Source organism: Anabrus simplex, chromosome 4 (genome assembly GCF_040414725.1).
Source record: "Anabrus simplex isolate iqAnaSimp1 chromosome 4, ASM4041472v1, whole genome shotgun sequence".
NCBI lineage: Eukaryota > Metazoa > Arthropoda > Insecta > Orthoptera > Tettigoniidae > Anabrus > Anabrus simplex.
Genome location: NC_090268.1, coordinates 85,483,126 through 85,502,797, shown reverse-complemented (window position 1 = coordinate 85,502,797; position 19,672 = coordinate 85,483,126).

Here is a 19,672-nt window from a genome sequence, read left to right as displayed (position 1 = left end):
TGAATGTGAACAGAAACAGAAGAGAGTGTTTGTATCTTCCTCTTCTTAAGACAATCTCACTTTAAACTGCGTCATGATAAACATGTCTAGACTGCATAGTATCCGCGGAATTTCTGCGTTGGCTGTGACTGTACATTTGCATACGAATAATGCTGCTGCCAATATGGGAGCCACGTCTGCTCCGCAAAGCGCTTTGTTTCATTAAAGCTATTTATTTTGTTTAACATCCAACTCCAGCACTAGTGTAATATTGGTGACACTTAATAAACTGAAAAATGACTCTAAACTAAAGAGACTATGTGATAATAAAACCTAATGCTTGTGCCACAATCCTTGTGAAATTTGTCCAGCCTATTCAAATGTCACGTTTAAGCTTGGATTAACTACTTTTTGCAGGAGCTGACAAGGGATAGGTCACCTCAGTCAGGGCTATGTAACGAGTTGCATCTAATGTTAACATTGATGCTTTCACGGCCGTTACTTGTAGACATGAAATGGCGAATGGCTTTTAGTGCCGGGAGTGCTCAAGGACAAGATCGGTTCACCAGGTGCAGATCTTTTCATTTGACTCCCGTAGGTGACCTGCGCGTCGTGATGGGAATGAAATGATGATGAAGACGATACAAACACCCAGCCCCCGAGCCAGCGGAATTAAACAATGATGGTTAAAATTCCTGACCCTGCCGTGAATCGAACCCGGGATCCCTGTGACCAAAGGCTAGCACGCTTACCATTTAGCCATGGAGCCGGCCACTTGTAGATATGATATGGGCTTTTGGGTTTATGTCGTGTCAAGTAAACAAACGTTTCGCAGAGAACATTGCTCCACGTATTCAGAAGAAAATCTTGACTGTTCACGGGGAAGACTTCTCCAATAATGAGGGTTTGAATTTAAGAATGCCTTATCGGTGTACGGAAAGCGTGGAAATACGTAAAAATCCTAACAATTTCTGCAGGGACACTGGCTACCTCTCTCTCTCTATATATATATATAACTAGCTGATGTACCCGTGCTTCGCTACGGAATTCTAAATTTTATACAGAATTCTAGGTTAGGTATTGTAAACGTTGTGAGCAAGATTGTATGAAGTTGCATAGCTCTTAAAGTTGCCCCAGAAGCACGACGGGCAAGTCGCCAACGTCTTTTCTCATATGAAGACGGAGTTAGGGAATTTGCATTGTAATTGTAGGCCAGGTTGCCTACCGTCAGTCACGAATAGGTTGGGAAGTTTTCATTATAATGGCAGACACTCACTCTCCGCCTGCCTTTATAGATTCTCAGAAAGAATCTTTTAGTGGTTTTCCCAACTGAAAAGAACATGGGTCATTACAATGACGTCAGTAGGAATGGCGCGATTAAAAGCAATGCTTTCATATGAAATACTCGATCAAATGAGAAACCACACATTTTCTCACTTTTAACGAACATTACTATGCTGCCGAACTAACAGTCCAAAGCTACAGAGCTGGAATGACCAAGACGCAGACATCCGTGATCCGTTAACAATATTCATCCTTTTTTCGGCAGGGGGTTCGAATAGTGAATGGTCCCAGGGCAAAAACTATGCCCGTTTACTTATCTGTTTCCTGGGAGTACCCGATGAGTCGAAAAATCTCAATTCACTACACTAGTGGGAGAAAGAACTGTCTGACGTGGAGGCAATTTTTCCTCCAAGCCAGAGAAGAAACCACATCTTCGCTGGTAATTTGGAATAAAATTAATGTAGATTTAATGAAAGTGAATAGGAAGAAGCTTTTCCAAAGAAACGGCTCTTTTCAGGGTTGAATTTTGAGTTATTTAGTGAATTGTGGTACTATAATTTGGAATAGGGCTAAATTGTAATTCCAGACCAGTTCATACTACTACTACTACTCCTACTACTACTAACTGAGCCTCTGACCTAAGTGAGCACATTGCTGTTTCAAAACAGCGCGTCAGAGTAGGTATCGAATAGGTGGCATACTATACTGAACCTGTGTGTTACGTACCAGCAGTATCAGAAAATGTATGAACCAGAGGATTAGCATGCTAAAGAAGAAAGTTATCTAACACCTCAGCTATTTCCCGCCAATATACAGTTAGGCTGTTTTACTGGGTACGCAGCAGTAATCCCATCTATCGGAGTTGAATGTCAGCATAAGAAACAAAGAACATTACAACAAACAACGGTCAGTGTAATGTTACTGTTGATCTATGTCACGCGTTTTCTATATTATATGCCTTTAAATTATTAATTTCTTCCGGTTCTGAAATATTACTCTTATCATAGTCGGTACGGTAAAACTGAATAAAACATAAATGATCGGAAATTATATTCCCTATAACTTTTGTTATGTAGTACTTTTCCATAGGACCAAGAACATAGGTATTTAAAAATTAAATTTTAGGTGCCTTCCCCTAAACTACCATTTCACCCAGAGTGAATAACATTGTTTATAGCTTAAACTGTAGTTTCTTATTCCCCGACTCTGTATACCATTTTCATTAAATTCTGTTTACCCACTTTGTCAGAGCTCGGCGTTGATATGGACTTAGCAACAAAAATCTAAATTCATGAATATCTGTGTTATAATAGCCGGTACGTTAAAAATGCATAAGTTTAAATGATCAGAAATTTAATTCTATATAACTTTAGTTATGTAGTATTTATCGATATGACCACTAATAATATGAGAATTTAATTTTAGGCCTTCCCCTAAACTACCATTTCACTTAGCGTGAATAAAATAATTTATAACCTAGATTGTAGCGGTTCACCCCCTGACACTACATACCGATTTTTATTAAATTCTCTTCAGCCGTTCCTCGTGATGCGAGTACATACATACATACAGACAGACAGACAGACAGACAGACAGACAGACAGACAGACAGACAGACAGACAGACAGACAGACAGACAGACAGACAGACAGACAGACATTACGGAAAGTAAAAACTGCATTTTCTTGTTACTGAGGACATGATCGATATAGAAATACAATTCTTCTCAAATTCTGAGCAATATACAGACAAAACTCTTATCTATATATATAAAAGAATGGCCCCATGGTCGCCAAACCACGCTCCCAAGTTGAGAGCCCCTAGGATACTTTTAGTCACCTCTTACGTCAGGCAGGGGATACCGTGGGTGTTATTCTACACCCGCCCCCCCGCCCGCCCACAAGCCCCGCAAACCTAATACCAGCTGGGTCGGAAAAGAACAAGAGTTGATCAAGGGAGGTCAGACATGAAAGACGGAAGTGAGGAGTTTGACAAATAAGTGGAAGCAATGAAAGACTCAGGTAGGGGAGCCGTGATCGCTAATCCATGCTCCCAAATTGAAACCTCCTGGTTCCTCTTTCAGTTGCCTCTTACGACAGGCTGGGGATACTATGTATGTATTATGCCACCTCCATTGACAGGGGGAATAAGATATGATGGGATGGAATTTAGCTCCACAAAGTTAATTTAACGTACTGTATGCCAGTTGCATGCCGTAACGGTATTCAAACACTTGCAAATGCAGAAATCTAACCCACTACCATAGGAGTCGAACGACTAACCTACTGAAGTAGTAATATCCTCTCATGTGACGGAATCTATATGTTTAAGTTGAATGAATTTAAATAAAAGTAGGCCCTGTTGCCTTATTTACTGAGCTACTCTTCTTTTTTTTCTTTGTTAGCTGCTTTACGTCGCACCGACACAGATAGGTCTTATGGCAACGGTGGGACAGGAAAGGCCTAGGAGTAGAAAGGAAGCGGCCGTGGCCTTAATTAAGGTACAGCCCCAGCATTCGCCTGATGTGATATTATTTTAGCGTATAGCTTTTAGTGCTGAAAGCGTCCGAGGACATGATCATCTCTCCAGTTCTTTATCTGCTTTTTCTGTCACGCCCCTGGGGTTGGGCTACATTTGCCGCTGTATGAGGGTGTTGTCTGTGGCTGTAAAGTAATTGTACGGACTAGGAATGGGAAGGAATCCGTCCTGGCCTTGAGAAAAATAACATCCCGGCATTTGTCAGGTGTTAAAATTGGAAACTTTGGAAAACCATTTGAAGTTTTGTCGACAGGGTATTCGAACCCACCTGTCTGTCTGTATTATTATTATTATTATTATTATTATTATTATTATTATTATTATTATTATTATTATTATTATTATTACGGGCTACCGTTTTTACCACCTGTTCTGTATTATTATTATTATTATTATTATTATTATTATTATTATTATTATTATTATTATTATTATTATTATTATTATTATTATTATTGTTACGGGGCTACCTTTGTTTACAGAGGTGAAAGAAGTTGCGGGCATGAAGAATTGGTGGATAAAAGACAGTTAGAAGATTAAAACTTAAAAATTAGAGCTATATTTAGTTCTCTGCTATCTTTTGGTTTCTTTTCAAAGTCTCAACTTTACAAATTCAGGCACAAAAACTCGTAAGAATTGGTAACATTTTTAGAAAATCGAATAATAATCAATTTACAAATTTGAGCTTGAAGCTCCCTAATTATAAATTCTCCGTGAGCGCTGAGGCTCCTTTCAACAAACAGTCAAGGAGACGGACCTCCCAATTTCTTTTACATCAATAGTAAGAACATCTTTGCTCTATCAATTATCTAGGAGACTACACTCCAAACATTATATCATTCCAGCCTTCCAAAGACACTATTCAACCTTTACATTAATAGGAAGAGCGTCTTTATTCTATAAATTTACACTTAGTAATCAATGTTCAAAATTTCACATCTTCCAGTCCTATCAACAGCACAATCTACAGTTTACAAAATGGAACAGTATTCACTATTTTAAATGCTCAACAGTCTAACATCTTTACATGAAAAGAATGAAATAGAATTTAACAGCGGTATCGAGTACCCATTCTACTAGGCCTTTGTGAAAAACAACAGGATAAAGTTACTAGCCCAACAATCAAAATGGTGAGGAGGCGGACACTAGCGCTCCTGGAAAATTGAATGAAAAGCTTAAAACCCTATTTGGGCTTATAGCCCGAAGTTACAGAGGCTAAGCCTGTACTACTAAGGTGACTAGATGGAGAAAAATATTTAAGTTACAGAGATTACAAAATGAAAAAGGTTGCAAATCATATTCACCTCAAAATCAAGTTGAGACGGAACTCTCTATTCCCTGATTTCGATAAGATCTTTCGGCTTGTTGAAATTTACATTTAAGTTTGAAATTTACATTTTAGAAAATTAAGGTTACATTATTAAAGATTGGAAACCTTCCCCTCGAGCTAGCTATCAAAGACTCTCACTTAGTTAAGCAAGAACTGCCATTACCTTGAGCTGATGGACGAGGCGCCCCCGCCTCCTTTATAAACACACACTCTGTAGACTGGAACGATCAATAAGACAACCTGGTCCGAAAATGTGTCAGCTTTTATACTCGAGGGGAAGGGTCCAGAAAACTCTGGGCTAAGGCCTGACACACCCCCAGTCCAGTTCATATTGGGTAATTAAATAAATACCAGACACTCCTGACTGGATGAAAAATAAATATACAAAATTTTCTATTGGCCAACATCTTAAGTTGGCGGGTAGAGATCGAAGTGTTGTAAACTTTAACACACCAAAAAGAAATAAATCAATTCAGTTTAGGAAACCTTAGAATACAAAATTACTTTACAATTTTAACAGTCAATCTTCACACCAGAGGACCTAACATAAGGTTATAGTAGAGACATCTGTAGAGAAATGTCCAAACTTCTTATATTAGTTGTTGCGAGTTTTAGAATTTAGATGGCATTATCCAAGGCGTTTCATTTAAATGTACGGGGCAGGTGTACTTCTGAAGTACATTAAAGGTTATATTTTCAAAACAGCCAAACTTAACAGTTTTGATATAGAATTTCCAACTTTAACTACTAACAACAAGTAATAAGGTACCAGTAACAAAATTTAAGTCTAGGAACGACAAGATTTGATGGTATAACAGAACTTAGGCTTCAAGCCTTCACTTTACATTTTCTGAGCTCTCACCTCCCAAACACATATTTACCAAAGGGCTGACAACGTTTTGTAACTGTTTTTCCTCCGGTAATGTGTTAAAGTAATTTCTATACGAGTCGCCTCAGTAGTTTGGGAATAGCCCCTGTTTCATCGGCCTAGAGCCCTTTAGGTTTTTCAGTGTTCATTATCTTGGAGCGCAGTACGCCTCCATTCAGTTTGTGTTTCCGGCCATTTACTTAACCTGTTCTTTTCCGCAAAGGCCCTATAGGTTGGGTACGAGATACCCCTGTTTCAAATTGTAAGTTGGGCCATGGATGGCCAGAGAGTGTAAGATTTTTGAGGATGCCTCGAAGAGGCTGAAAGAAACGGAGAGCCTGTTAGCTCTTTTGCAAGTTTTGTAATTGTAAAGTGTGCCTCTGGGAGGCTTGATATTATGATTTAGGGAGCAACTGCTCTGGAATGAGGGGATTTCTGCCCTTAACTAAATAGTTCTTCTTCCATTTGTAAATTTGTAAAACTAGGGGCTTAAAGCCCAAAGAGTTAAGGTTCTGAATCTTGGATCTTTCCTAATCTGGTTTTAAGTTTGGCATTGTACCTGACTGTTATTTCTCCCTTGTGGAAATTTGTTATTTTTTTAATAATGAAAGAAACAAACAATTAAATTGAGAGGGTGTGGCTGGTTTAATCTTGAATGATCTCGAACCTTCTCCGAGGGTTTATAAACTGCGGCTTTTCACGTTTCTTGGCCAATTCATCGTCATCTTTCTGAGTGTGCGTGTTAAGCAGGAAGCGAGATGCCCCAGAACCATGAACTACCTTTGTTAAAGTTTTAATTCAATTCTTTACATTTTAGTTAGACCCATTCAAGCCCGCACCTTCTTTCACCTTTGCGTTCCACAGATACCCCGGAACAATTATTATTATTATTATTATTATTATTATTATTGTACCGGGCGGTACACCTCTACTCTGTTTATTTAAAAGTTGCGCCAGTTGAAACACCTCTTCTGGAGGAAGGTTGAACTTTATCTATTTTATTAATTCTCTACTTTCTCAGAAGATGTCACCACGTGGAAAATTTTGAGTTTTTGAACTGTGTCACTTTTGATGTGTTTTTGTTTCGCTTGAAGTAAGAAGTGGGAACTTTCTCTTCTAGAGGACACTACTGAAGAATTACAATAGTGCAACCTAGTGCGAAATCAAAGAACTATTTTGTTGGAGAAATTTTTATTTCAAAAGTTTGTTTCTTGTTAAATTTCTTTCTGTTAATGTTTAAGTTGGCTGTATACCCCTCTTTTTCCCCTTAGTTTGGATCTAGCCAATCCCGAATTTCTTTAATTAATTTCCCACCAATAATGTGTTTCTTTTTCCTCTATGTAGGGGTTTCTTTTCCCGAACCAATAAAGATTTTGTGGGAGGGTGTTTTATTTCCCCTAACGCCTAGAATCTTCCGCGAGAGGATATAAACTGCTGATTTTGGGGTCTCCGGGCCACTTCTGTTCCATCTTTCAGTGTATTAAGTACATAGCAGGAGGCGGGAAGCGCCTCTTTCCTCGGCAGCGATCTACTACCAGGTAATGGCCTATTAATATCTTCTTTTCTTGCTAGGTCGGCAGTTTAACTCTCGCGGCGGGTTCGAAGCGTTTTCCATCATGTAACCTTTTCCTAAAATGTAACTACTCCTTTCTTCTTTTTCTTGTAAAGTTACATATTGGGATAGAGAGTGCTAACCCTCTCGAGCTCCCACTCACATTTGTTTTGAGGTGAACTTATTTTCTCAAACTTTTCTTCGTTTATGTAATGTAAAGTGTTCTTCTCTAAGTCACCTCTGTAGTATGGGATTAGCCCTTGCGTTAGTGGCCCAGAGCCAGATTAGGTTTTAAAAGCAAAGTGTATTAGGAGTGCAAGTTCGCCTCCTCTCAAGTTGTATTTTAGAGGTCATGTATTAATCTTTTCTCACCTAATAGACCTCAGTAGGTTGGGTATTTACCCCTGTGTATATGTCCTTTGAGGACCACTTGAAAGTTGAGTTTGGTGTGGCCTGGGAGAGGCTTAACTTTAAGAGCGAGTGGCTCTTTTCTAAAACTGAGAGTTGTATGCCTCGAGGAGGCTTTGCTGTGTAATTTGGAGCAAGGGCTCCAGGGTTTGAGTGGGGTCTTCTGCCCCTTTTGTTAAAATTGGTATATCGTAAAGTTGAGCTAGTTGCTCAAGAATTGTGTTTTCAGGGCTCGAAGCCCAAATTCTTTAATCCCTGTAATTGTACATTTCAAGTTGTATTTCGGCTACTAAGTACCTGTTCTATTTGTTGTTACCTAATTTTGAAAAGAAAATATAACCTTGTTAAATTTTAAAATTTAATTTCTCTTTAGTAGCTTGAGACCTATTCACCACCCAGCACCTTCTTTTATGCTTAACTACCACAAAAACTCGGTAACAAGTGGTAGCAGAGCGTGGTTGAATGGGTCTCAATTTAGCCTCTTTTGACGGCTAAACATTGCTTTGATTCGAACTCTAACAATTTTCTCAGTTGCTGGAATTTTTTGAGTTTTTCAAAATTGTTCTGTCATCATGCCCGGCCCTCGCGATGTTCTCCTCCTTAACTACTTGCGCAAAGAGGAGTTGATATATGAGTTAACTATCAGAAACGTTCAATCTGGAGGCACGGTTGCAATAGACACTAACAAGCTTAGAGAGTCCCTTGATTTGCCCATTTCCATCCCCAATTTGGGAGAGAAAGAAATTGACGACTCTCTTTCCACGATTGTCGAGAATATTACTGGGCTAGCATCGGTAGTCAGCTTTTTTGATGAAAACGATCCATCTCCTAATCAAATTAAGCGTGTGCAAGGCAGGCTGTATCACTTTGCAAATAGAGTTAATGATCTATTGTCTCTAAAGGTGAATGACGTTCAGAGGAAGCAAGCTAATACGCTCCTTGAAACTATTTCTGAATTGTCTAATAAGGTCACTCAATTGCTAACCGGCGAAGCTCCTCCCAAAACTGATCAACCCGCCACGGTGAATGTAGGTAACGAGGAAGAGCCTCCTCAGGGAGAAGTCAATAGGATAACCGTTGCTGCTCAAACTATCTCTGCCCCATCGAACAACGAATCTGAACGCCGTGCGTCATTGAGTAACATCCGCTCTGAATTAACTTCCTTGCCCTTGAAACCTTTAACGACTATGACACCTGGGTTCAGCAGCTTGCCTCATCCATTGGCAATGTTGCTTAGAGGTATCTCTAAGTTTTCCGTCAACACCACCAGTGACGTAATTTCATTTTTAAGATTTCTAGTGGAATTTCAGGATCATGCCCTTGTGTTTTCTCTTTCCCCATGTCAAATTTTGCAAATTATCTATCCTTATGCTATTGGTGTTCTATCTGACAAAATAGTTAGAGCCATTGCCGAGCAATCTTCTATTGAGGATTTCCACGCCCATTTGCTAGCTAACTTCATCCCGGCTAGGGCCAGGTCCTCCCTTATTCAGAAATACTATTATCGGGTACAGCGCTTGGATGAAAACCTGGCAGACTTCATCCAAGATATTAAGTTTTATACTAGGGTGTTTGCTCTCCACTTCCCTGAGGATCAGATCGTGCAAGCTATTGTTGAAGGGATTTCACCACCCTACAGGTCATATTTGTGTTTCGCGGCGTGCCCGCAAACCTTCTCTGAACTGGAAGCATTAGCCGTCTCTGCGGAAGGAGTTAGGTATGCCGATTCCTTGCGTGTGGCGAAAGAACCCCCGCCTTCCTTTAGTAACACTCGGCCTCCACCTCGCCGACCAGTCAATCCCCGTAAATGTTATGCTTGTGGGTCGCCTGACCATCTGCGGAATAAGTGTCCTCTGATCAAGTCAAGTGGGACAAGGAATGGAGTAGGGTCATCACAAGGCTGTTTTAAGTGTGGGGCCTTCTCACATATCGCCAAGAATTGCCCAAACTCAAATAGCACCCCCTCCTGCTCAACTTCTGGTGCAAATTCCAGCTATTCCAATAATAAAAAGTGACTAGTGGCGTCGGCTGAGCCGACTAATCCATCTTCCCAAGACTTAGCCCCTAGTAAACAGGTTGTAAATGCAGAGAACGACCAGCCTTCAAATTCATCTTTTGAATGCCCTAAAGAGTGTCTTAGGATTGCGGCGGATACCCCCGCACCTGTTCCTTTTCTTAAGATTGAGTTAAATAACGAGCCTATAACAGCTCTCTTAGATTCAGGCAGTGTTTGTTCCATTATTTCGGCTGATTGGTATTCTAAATTGAAATCTGTTTGTAAACTCCCTGACTATGTCTCTTCTCCTGTTCAATATGTTTCGGCTAATTCATCTCCATTAGAAATTCTAGGTTCCATACATGTCAAAATTCGGGTTTTTAAGTTTACATGGAAGATCAAATTGTTTGTGGCCAAGCGTTTGTCTTGCCCCATCATATTGGGAGCGGACTTCATTTCTCACACTGGTCTTGTGCTCGATCTCCAGAGTAGGTCGTGCATATTCAAATTTGCGTCCAATTGTAGAATTCCCTTGTTAAAGTGTAATTCTGTATCATGTTCATCCATTTCGCCTACCAAGGATGAGATGTTGTTAGACCTTAGACATCTACCTGAGGAGCAGGCTGATAGTATTCGGAAACTGTGTCAGTCGTTTCCCGAGGTGTTCTCTGATACTCTTGGTGTTACTGACCTTATTGAATACAAAATTGAGGTCACGGATTCAATTCCTGTCCGTTTTCCACCGTATAGGCTATCTCCACCTAAAATGAAGGCTCTGAAAGAAATCATCGATCAGATGTTGAAGGATGGTATTATTAGGCCCTCTAAGTCAGCGTATTCTTCGCCTATTTTTCTAGTCCCGAAACCCCAAGGAGGCTTCAGGCCTGTCATTGATTACAGGGCTCTCAATCGGAAGGTGGTATTGCAATCTGTGCCCCTTCCCGACCTTCATTCTTGCTTTTCATGGTTTCGTAAGGCCAAGTTCTTCACCATCTTGGACTTGAATCAGGCCTATAATTAAATTCCCCTTGCCGAAGAGTCTAAACATCTTACAGCGTTTGCCACGGACTGGAATTTATATGAATACAACCGCGTGCCTTTCGGGCTCCCCACGGGGGAAGCTGTGCTCACTAGGCTACTAGATAGGGTCTTTTCCGACATCAAATTTGAGTACTTATATCACTACTTGGATGATGTCGTCGTATTTTCCGAAACCTTTGAAGAACATCTAGATCATTTGCGAGAAGTTCTCAATCGCCTTCGTAAGGCTGGGTTAACTGTTAAGTTGTCCAAGGTTGCCTTTGCTAAGCCCTCTATGTCATTCCTAGGGCATATTGTGTCACCTGATGGTGTAGCAGTCGATCATTCTAGAACACAGGCCATCCGTGATTTTAAACCTCCTAAGGACATCAAAGGTATCGCTAGATTCATTGGTATGGTGAATTTCTTCAGGAAGTTTATTCCTAACTTCGCTAATAGAGCGGCGCCCTTAAACCTTCTTCGTAGGAAAGGCATCAAATTCGAGTGGGGACCTTCTCAACAAGCCGCTTTCGAAGATCTTAAATTAGCTCTCTGTAATGCCCCTGTACTTGCTATGCCTGATTTCTCGAAGAAATTCATCGTCCAAACGGACGCGTCGTCGTCAGCTGTAGCTGCAGTCCTTCTTCAAGAGACTGAACTAGGGAGGCGTCCCATCGCCTATGCATCTAGGACTCTATCGGTTCAAGAAGCCAAGTATTCCATCTATGAGCTCGAAGGGTTGGCAGTCTTATTCGCCTTAGAAAAGTTCCGTCTCTATCTGGAACACGTCAAATTCGATCTGGAGACAGATAATCAAGCCTTAAGCTGGGTCTTAGGTAGGCCGCGTCGTACTGGTCGTATAGCCCGTTGGGCCATCCGTATTTCTGCCTTCCAATTTGATGTACGACATATCAGAGGTACCGAAAATGTTGTTGCTGATGGACTCAGCCGTATGTTTCATAACGACGTCGAGACCCACGAACCGGTCGATAGTTCATCACCTTCCGAGTCCATACTATCTGGTGTTAATGCCATCTTAACAGGTGCTCCCATGCTTTTTAGGGATATTGAGAAATACCAACGTGAAGATCCGACGCTGGCTCCTATAATGGAAACCCTTTCTTCTGGGGAACATGTTGTCCCTTATGTTCTGAGGAATGGTGTTCTATGTTGCCCTTCGAGGCATGATAAGTTGATGAAAGTTGTTGTTCCAGCGGTTCTTGTACCTATGATCTTCAAATACTATCATGAGACCCCATTGGGGGGGCATCTTGGAATCTTTAAAACTCGTGAAAAGATTCGTGAAATGTTCATATGGAAAGGTATGGACGGTGAAATTCGAGAACTTGTAAAAGCTTGTAAATCTTGTTTGATCAGTAAACCCACCATGTCCACTAAAGTAGGCCTTTTGTCTTCTCATCAAGCGTCGCGCCCCATGGAACGCCTGTATATCGATTATGTGGGACCCTTCCCCCAGTCAAAGGGTAATGCCAACAAGTTCATCTTTGTGTGTGTAGATGGTTTTACAAGATTTTCCTGGTTATTTCCGACTAAGCTGGCTACCGCTCAGTCCACCATTACTTGCCTAAATTCTATTTTTGCTTCTTTTGGTCCGTGCCAATACATTGTATCTGATAATGCTAAAGCTTTTACATCAAATCTGTTTCGTAAATTCTGTTTTGACTTGTCCATCTCTCATGTAACTACATCTGCTTATTACCCTCAACCATCTCTGGCTGAACGGGTTAACCGCAATCTCAGGTCCGCACTTATTGCCTATCATCATGAAGATCATTCTAGGTGGGACACGTCCCTGCATTGGTTAGCTTTTGCTTTGAATTCGGCGGTTCATGAATCTCACAAATTTACTCCAGCTTCTTTGATGTTTAAGTTCGTTCCCAACACGCCGCTCTCTAACCTCTGGTCTCTGAATGACATTCTGCCCGAGACAATAGATCCGGACAACATTAAAGATCTTTGGAAGAAGGCTAAAGCTAATCTTAAAGTGTCTCATGAAAAGGTTAGGGAAAGGTATGATCGTGGACGGAGACCCACCACTTTGAAGGTAGGTGACCAGGTTATGGTCAAAAATTTTGTTCCCGCGGGCAAGCTTGCCCCCAGATTTCATGGGCCTTGTATCATTCTCGATTTTCTTACGCCGGTTACCTTATTGCTAAGTAATCCAGCCACCGAGAGGATATTTAGAGTTCACCTGTCCCAGGTGAAACCGGTGTAATTTCTGTGTTAACTTGCTCCATATTATTTTGAAAGGATATGAAGGTTATATTTTTTTTGAGTTTCACTTTTAAGGCATTCTGCCCCTTCTGTAATATTTTGGTTTTAGATGTAAGCCTTATGTAAAACCTGCCCCGACCCGTTAAACTGCCATCCTGTTCTTGCCACGGCCATTACCACGCTCCCGTCTCCTGCTCCACTCTACACAGTGGCTTAATGAATACCATGAATATCTGCACGCCGCTGACCCCTCACTCTCTCTACAAGCCTGTACCCTCAAAGAAAATAATTGTCCAACACTATTCTGCCGCCTAGCTTTAATGTTTCAGCGCCCCCGCAGCCGCGCAGCGCCGTGCAGCGACTGGGGAGGGGGATGGGCCCCCTCCTCTCCAGCGAGGACGACATGTGCACGGCGAGCCGGAGCTCACCTCCCGGCCAAGGCTGATGTGCGGCGCACGACCTGCTACATGCCCGCAGCCTGTATCTGTTCACCGCGGGCGCGGCGTACTTCAACACCTCTGCTCCCCTCATAGTGCGGGCGAGCGGTATCTCAGGGTACTTGAGGGGTCCGAGCAGCCTCCGTTGGACGCAAGCTGCAACGGCCGGTCTGGCCATCCGACTCAATCTACATCAACTACATGGACAGTCACCATAAGCAATAATTACATTTGGGAATTTAACAACAATATTTGGTGGACATTGCAAAATTTTTCTTCACCTTTAAGTATTAAAAGTTTATCTTCAGAAATACAAATTCTACAAACATAAAAACTTTACTGCACCGGCAACAACAAAATTTTGAAATTGCAACCAACCAAATTACTAAAATCTTATAAATGCTTCTGCAATTAATCTTAATATCAACATCAAAACTTGGACCTTATTTTGGAAACAAAGCTTATGTTCTTCTGTGTTACCCCTTGGAGGAACTTTTGGGGGGGGAGGTCTGTACCGGGCGGTACACCTCTACTCTGTTTATTTAAAAGTTGCGCCAGTTGAAACACCTCTTCTGGAGGAAGGTTGAACTTTATCTATTTTATTAATTCTCTACTTTCTCAGAAGATGTCACCACGTGGAAAATTTTGAGTTTTTGAACTGTGTCACTTTTGATGTGTTTTTGTTTCGCTTGAAGTAAGAAGTGGGAACTTTCTCTTCTAGAGGACACTACTGAAGAATTACAATAGTGCAACCTAGTGCGAAATCAAAGAACTATTTTGTTGGAGAAATTTTTATTTCAAAAGTTTGTTTCTTGTTAAATTTCTTTCTGTTAATGTTTAAGTTGGCTGTATACCCCTCTTTTTCCCCTTAGTTTGGATCTAGCCAATCCCGAATTTCTTTAATTAATTTCCCACCAATAATGTGTTTCTTTTTCCTCTATGTAGGGGTTTCTTTTCCCGAACCAATAAAGATTTTGTGGGAGGGTGTTTTATTTCCCCTAACGCCTAGAATCTTCCGCGAGAGGATATAAACTGCTGATTTTGGGGTCTCCGGGCCACTTCTGTTCCATCTTTCAGTGTATTAAGTACATAGCAGGAGGCGGGAAGCGCCTCTTTCCTCGGCAGCGATCTACTACCAGGTAATGGCCTATTAATATCTTCTTTTCTTGCTAGGTCGGCAGTTTAACTCTCGCGGCGGGTTCGAAGCGTTTTCCATCATGTAACCTTTTCCTAAAATGTAACTACTCCTTTCTTCTTTTTCTTGTAAAGTTACATATTGGGATAGAGAGTGCTAACCCTCTCGAGCTCCCACTCACATTTGTTTTGAGGTGGACTTATTTTCTCAAACTTTTCTTCGTTTATGTAATGTAAAGTGTTCTTCTCTAAGTCACCTCTGTAGTATGGGATTAGCCCTTGCGTTAGTGGCCCAGAGCCAGATTAGGTTTTAAAAGCAAAGTGTATTAGGAGTGCAAGTTCGCCTCCTCTCAAGTTGTATTTTAGAGGTCATGTATTAATCTTTTCTCACCTAATAGACCTCAGTAGGTTGGGTATTTACCCCTGTGTATATGTCCTTTGAGGACCACTTGAAAGTTGAGTTTGGTGTGGCCTGGGAGAGGCTTAACTTTAAGAGCGAGTGGCTCTTTTCTAAAACTGAGAGTTGTATGCCTCGAGGAGGCTTTGCTGTGTAATTTGGAGCAAGGGCTCCAGGGTTTGAGTGGGGTCTTCTGCCCCTTTTGTTAAAATTGGTATATCGTAAAGTTGAGCTAGTTGCTCAAGAATTGTGTTTTCAGGGCTCGAAGCCCAAATTCTTTAATCCCTGTAATTGTACATTTCAAGTTGTATTTCGGCTACTAAGTACCTGTTCTATTTGTTGTTACCTAATTTTGAAAAGAAAATATAACCTTGTTAAATTTTAAAATTTAATTTCTCTTTAGTAGCTTGAGACCTATTCACCACCCAGCACCTTCTTTTATGCTTAACTACCACAAAAACTCGGTAACAATTATTATTATTATTATTATTATTATTATTATTATTATTATTATTATTATTATTATTATTGAACCATGTACTTCAGGACGAGCAATCAAATCAAATCGATGTTTCCTACATCTGCCTTCCTTGTGTCTACTTTTCTTCTTTGCAGAATTTCTTTTTAAGAGTTGTTGTATGTAATTAATTCATATTTTATTTTTATTTTATTTTTTCAAATTTTATACTAATTATGTTTAACCTCGTTTTTCCTTTCATTCATGTTTCAGCTTCTGCCCCAGCACCAGGAAGTATCTTCAGCTGCAACAAAAGGTATATTATATGGAAGCCGTAGGTATGCGTAATTCAAGCGCTCCTCGGGGTTGAATGAATATTATAATAGGAGGATAATATTCTCTCTCTAGCGCATGTTGCGACTAATAGTATGATGTGTGTGTGTGTGTGTGTGTGTGTGTGTGTGTGTGTGTGTGTGTGTGTGTGTGTGTGTGTGTGTGTGTGTGTGTGTGTGTGTGTGTGTGTGTGTGTGTAGAGGAGGGTGGAGAGGGTTGAGGTAGATCTAGAGTTTTATGAAATGTTATTGTTTCTTACGTCCCACCAACTACTTGTGACGGTTTTCGGAGACAGCGAGATGCCAGAATTTTGTCCCCCTGGTGTTGTTTAACGTGCCTGTGAATGTACCAACACGAGGTCGACGTATTTGAGCACCTTCAAATACCACTGGACTGAGCCAGGTTCGAACCTGCCAAGTTTGGGTTGATCTAGTTTTCCTAAGAAATGCAACCTGGGTAAAATTCACTAGCCGGGCTGAGTAGCTCAGGCAGTGTAGCACTGGCCTTCTGAGCCCAACTTTGCAGGTTCGATCCTGGCTGAGACTGCTGGTATTTGAAGGTGCTCAAATAGGTACACCGAGTAAGTTGTCCGTGCGGTTACGAGTGCACAGAGGTGAGCTTCCATTCGGGAGATAGTGAGTTCGGCAGCCCTGAATATGTTTTTCCGTGGTTTCCAATTTATACACCAGTAAAATGCTGGGGCTGTACATTAATTAAGGTCACGGCCGCTTCCTACCAACTCGTCCTTTTAGATTTACTGACAAGTAAAAGAACTCATGGGGGATAAAATTCCGGCACCTTGACGTCTCCAAAATCCTAAAAAATTGTAGTGGACCGTAAAACTGTTATTATTACTTACTATAAATGAGCTAAATCATAGAGATTTGTGGTGGTAGTGATTAGTGTTTTAAGAGGAAGTAGGAAGGGGAGCAGTCTTCTCTTAACACTGTGATTAGTGTTAAGACAGGACGGTTGCAAAACAAATAAGGCAAAAAAATACGTCCGAAATTTCGAACAGTTAAGGAATCTCTAATAGAAAGAGGGGTGTTGAACGCCATGTGTTTTCTTTCGTCAGAGATCAGCACAATCAGACTGCTACAGCCCCAGTGGAAGGGGGACAGAGCAAATACTTTAATATGATAATACCGGACAGCTTGCTGTTTTTAGTGAGAAAGTCGATAGTGCTGCTACCTACATGGCTTGGTGTGACCAACTCTTCAATAACATATTGTCATCTGCATGATTCTTGGCGCACTGCCGTGTTGTTTATAATGTATCAGTGTTTGTCACTAAATAATCTTACATTGCAGTTATATTCCAAGAAAAGTGTTATGCGCTGAACAAATTACCCACAAGCTAATGGGCATGGGAACTGATAAGGACCGCAGGTATTAAAAAAGTGATGACCTCGCATCTGTGTTGAGGTTACATTCTATGACCCTTAAGAAAATCAATCAAATACTCTACTGAAATGTTAGTGGGACGTAAAAACAATAATATTAACATATATGGAACTCTAGTATACTCAAACTTGAGGGTCCATATTGTTAAACAGTACCATAAAATTCACAAACGAAAACTTGTGGGCCTGTAGCGTAATGGTTATCGCGGTAGTCTTGAAATTGAAAATTGAAGGCCATGAGTTTCGAATCCAGTCATTTTTTTACTGTAAGAAAATAATGATAATAATAATTTTCTTTACGTCCCACTAAGTACTTTTACGGTTTTCGGAGACGCTGAAGTGCCGGAATATAGTCTCCAGGAATTTTTACATGCCAGTAAATCTACCTACACGAGGCTGACGTATTTGAGCACCTTCAAATACCACCGGACTGAGCCAGGATCGAACCTGCCAAATTTGGATCAGAAGGCCATCGCATCAACCGTCTGAGCCACTCAGCCCGGCGAAAGATATATTATTATTCTTCTTCTTTATCTGTTTACCCTCCAGGGTCGGTTTTCCCTCGGACTCAGCCATGGATCCCACCTCTACCGCCTTAAGGGCAGTGTCCTGGAGCTTCAGAATCTGGGTCGGGGGATATAACTGGGGAGGATGACCAGTACCTCGCCCAGGCGGCCTCAACTGCTATGCTGAACAGAGGCCTTGCGGGGGCATAGGGAGATTGGAAGGGATAGACAAGGAAGAGGGAAGGAAGCGGCCGTGGCCTTAAGTTAGGTCCATCCCGGCATTTGCCTGGAGAAGGATGGACACTTCCAGGATGGCTGAGGTGGGAATCGAACCCACCTCTATTCAGTTGACCTCCCGAGACTGAGAGGACCCCGTTCCAGCCCTCGTACCAATTTTCATTTTCGTGGCAGAGCCTGGAATCGAACCCGGGCCTCCGGGGGTATTAGCTAATGACATGAACCACTACACCACAGAAGCGGGCAAGACAATCATTTCAGTGTATTACAGGCATAGGCTTGAGCACTAGTCCAACTAATTTAATACGTGTGTATGGTAATGCTTCATGCATAAATTTGTGAAAGAGACTTTAGGAAATTCAGAACACTTCTTCCTTGTCAAGAACATCCTAGTTCACTCACCGTAACCCCAATGTATTATACATATTATGTATTTCTGTCTTCAGAGGTAAAACAAAAATGCAAAGTACAGCAAAAACGAGAGAGCAGCGTGAGCTGAGTTCTCCTGTAGCATTGGGGAAGATCGGCCGTATCGAAGAAGAAGAAGAAGAAGAAGTCAAAATAATGGATCAGAACTCCTGTTTCTTAATTACAGCTTCTCTTTCCCAAAATTGTAATAAATCATGGATGTTGTTATCTGCCCGCTCTGGCGCTTTGGCTGAATGGTTAGCGCTTCGTGTCCCCCGTTTTTATGATACCTTCATTCTTCGGAGTGTTGGATCTCTTCCATTTCCCTTCTGATTAGTGTTAATAGAGGATGGCTGGCCAGTTGTACTTCCTCTTAAAAAATAATCACCACCACGGAAAGGTCAGCGTACTGGCCTTCGGTTCAGAGGACCCTGGTACGATTCCCGACTGAGTTGGATATTTTATTCGCGTCTGTTAATTCCTGTGGATCGGGGGCTACGGGTTTGTGTTCGTATTCATACGCATCTTCAAATATATACAACACATCACACGAGAAACAACCACAGAAACACGAGGTAGTGAATATATATCCCTCCACATACGATTGGTGGTAGGAAAGGCATCCGGCCGCAAAACTAGGCTAAGTCCATACGACGTCTTTCGCCAGGCTAGAAAAAACTGGAGAGAGTAGGTAGTTGTTAAATATTTCCCCCAGAGGATGGTTGGATCCTCAAACAAATGCTGCTTTTAATTTTCAAGACATAGCGAAAGGCACGACTAACATAATGCTCGTTTGGAGGTTTATGAAAGAGGCATTTCATATTTTGAAATGTCATTCTTAATTATTATTGTACCGGGCGGTACACCTCCACGCCGCTAATTCTAACTTTGCGCCAGTTGAAACTCCTCTGCTGGAGGAAGTCTGAACTTTATCTACTGTGTTAATTCTCAAGTTTCTCAGAAGATGTCACTACGTGGAAATTTTGGAGTTTCTGAACTGGGTCGTTTTCGATGTATTTTTGTTTTACCTGTAGTAAGAAGTGTGAACTTTCTCTTCTAGAGGACACTACTGAAGAACTACAATGGTGCTCCCTAGTGCGAAGTGAAAGAACTGTTTTTTTTGGAGAAATTTTTATTTCAAAAGTTTGTTC